This window comes from Carassius carassius, chromosome 4, assembly GCF_963082965.1.
Source record: "Carassius carassius chromosome 4, fCarCar2.1, whole genome shotgun sequence".
NCBI lineage: Eukaryota > Metazoa > Chordata > Actinopteri > Cypriniformes > Cyprinidae > Carassius > Carassius carassius.
Genome location: NC_081758.1, coordinates 35,624,879 through 35,627,560, shown reverse-complemented (window position 1 = coordinate 35,627,560; position 2,682 = coordinate 35,624,879).

Sequence of the window (2,682 nt, the reverse complement as noted above, 5' to 3'; positions counted from 1 at the left end):
ATTCCAAAGCCCTTAAAACTGTCTCATTGTGTCACTTGCATAATATTCTCCAAAATATATAATTTGTAGCTGTACTCGCAATTGTATTTACCCCTGGCATTGATTTTGTATGTTCTTAGCAATTCAATAATAAAAAAAAAAAAAAAAAAAAAAAAAAAAAAAAAGTACTTGAACTCTGAGGGGGCACGTGCTCCCTCACTTTGAATGGGCATGACGCCTCTGCCCTCGATGCCTGTGAAACGTTTCTCCCTCAAACAGCACGCTAACGTTACTTCTACACTACAGGCTACACACAGCAATATAAACAACATATCTGCATGTTCTCACATCACATCGTTCTTGTAAAATAATAATAAGTAAATAAACATCAAAATCACTTTGCTGAGAATGAAACACCTCTTACCAGCTTGTTGAAAATATCTCTGGCAATTAAAAAATGCGCGTGCGGCATGACGAATCGTCCCGGTCAGATGGGGTCGTCGTCGTCAGGTGAAAGGTCATCATGTGGGTCATTTTATTTACGGCTAAATTATTATTCAGAAATTTTACTAATATTTAGATTGGGCATGGGCAGGCATTCACAAAAGGATATGTTATGACAGAAAGGGGCAGGTGCTCAAGCACCCAAGCCCCCCCCCCCCCCCGCCTGCACGTGCCTGGTTGAAAGTAAAAATAACTTCATTGTTTACAACCACGTTTCAGTCTCTCTTAATCTGTTTTTACTGCTGACTCACTCCTTGTCGCCATCTAATGTTGGAATAATGTAATTAAAATCTCCATCAACGCACACTATTTCTCAATACTAAATACTATTATTTATATAAAATACTATTTTGCTAGGCAATTGAGCCAAAAGGACAAAGGTAGATATACAGCATTTAAGTTATATAAGATACTGTATAATGTTAATAGACTTATTAACAATAATATCGCAATATACCAAAACTATTTGCTCTGGAACTGGAACAAATAATAGATTAATGAGACCAAAGACTGCCCATGAGATTTAACAAAAACAAATTATATCTCATGTTTAACCGCTATAGAGACATCAGAGCAGGTGGCAAATTCCAGAGGTTCTGGTGGCCAAGGGGAGGCTGCTCTCAGCAGGTTCATGATTGCTGAATGACCGCTAACATTGAAGTAAATTTTTAAATAGACATTAACTTTATTAACAAATCACATATTTGATGTCTAAAAAACTACATTCTCACCTAAAAATAAAAAAATAACAAAATCTTAAAGCCACATTCCATGACACACAAAATAGTGAATTTGGGCGTCCGCCATGACATTCACTGTGAGAAATTCTAGAAGCGAAGTGATACAGAAATTACAGCATTTTTTGACATTTTAACGCATTAGTTGACCATGCAAGTAGTGGAATTTCATGAAGCACATTATAGTTAATGTGTATTGTTAGATAACAGTTATACTATATTTGCAGTCAGGTAACTTTAGAAACACCTTAATAGCAACCATAACCAGATGCTAGTTGTCATATTTTTAAGTTTTTAGTCTTTCTGCAATATTTCTCTCCCTTGCTCCATCTACTGTAAGTAAGCAATTATGAACTTTTTTGAGTAACTAGACTACATCTATATACATGGTTATTTATTAAACAGCCATACGGGCATGTAGTGGTTAAACCATGGCATAACATATGAATATTATTTTTTCCAGCCACCAAATGCCTCTAATTTGCCTCTTTGAATTGGACTTTAAAAACTGTTTGTCTATTTTAACCCTAAATATCACACTAATTGTTATATGTAGAAAATTTTATATTTTAAATGGTCAGTCATGAATCACAATTATTGCACATATTACTTACCAAAATCTCCTCAAAATATGAACTAAATTGAACTGAACTAAAATATAGTACAATTATTTAATTAATTAAAAGTCACACTTAAGTTGTTAGACTGCCAAGGTGTATGAGACCATATTAATGCGGTCTCTTTATCTCTCCCCAGTGTACAGTAGTTATCAGTGCACATTATGAGTTAATTATTACCAGAAATTGTTGCAAATATAGTGAAATTGCTGTCTGTCCTGATTAAACCCTTTTAAACAGATTGACAGTGTGGAGTTGTTTGGAACTACTGAGAGCTTCATGAACCATGTGACCGTGTGGCGGTTAGATCAAAGCATGTCGCAACTCTGTTTCTCAATGGCTCTGGTATGAACTGGAATATTTAATGTAATTGCACAGTAAAATACTTTTGCATATAGTTTTCAAAAAAACAATTTAAGTTAAAAACTGTAAAATGACATTCCTAGAATTATCTGCATGACACCTCACATTTGATAGTGTGTCACTGAAATAACCGTTTCTTCTTTTGTGTGTGTGTGTATGGACACTATCAGCTGGGGTGGGGGGGGGGGGCAGAGTAACCAATCTGTCTGACTGCTGATACACTAAAACAACCTGCTCAGTGAAAAAGAGTAAGACAAAGCAACTGAGGAAGAATGAAGAGCAGAAACAAAAGAAAGGAGAATTGTTAGAGCGTGTGTCAGAGAGTATTTAAATACATTCATTGTAAATTATACCCTCTGCTGGGTTGTTGCGGATTTCTGATGAACACTCAGACTTTGCAGCCCACAACAAACAAACAGACCCATGCGCACACACAAGCAATCAGAGTGTGAAGGAAATGTCATGATGAACACCCTGTTCAT